Consider the following 335-nt stretch of genomic DNA (forward strand, 5'->3'; position numbering starts at 1 on the left):
TTTTTTTTTTTTTTTTTTTTTTTTTTTTTTTTTTTTTTTTTTTTTTGTACCAAGAACCTTGATTCGAAGGTTATTGTCCCCCAAACACTCTTCCTAGGAGATTTATGGGGTCTTATGGTCATTGAACAACTCAATTTTAACCTATGCCCTAGGTTTTATGCGTTTCCTACGATAGAAAATAATACCTGCATCTAAAACTTCATATGCTCCCTACGACATCGTCTGAATATCTACGCCCAAGAATTCATGCATTCCTTGTAATGTAGTCTGTGTCATAAGACCATGTTGCATTGCATATACGAAGGTATTTAGGGTATCTTGAGTTCTAACTCTAA

Source organism: Cucurbita maxima, unplaced genomic scaffold (genome assembly GCF_002738345.1).
Source record: "Cucurbita maxima cultivar Rimu unplaced genomic scaffold, Cmax_1.0 Cma_Scf00038, whole genome shotgun sequence".
In the NCBI taxonomy this organism is placed as follows: domain Eukaryota; kingdom Viridiplantae; phylum Streptophyta; class Magnoliopsida; order Cucurbitales; family Cucurbitaceae; genus Cucurbita; species Cucurbita maxima.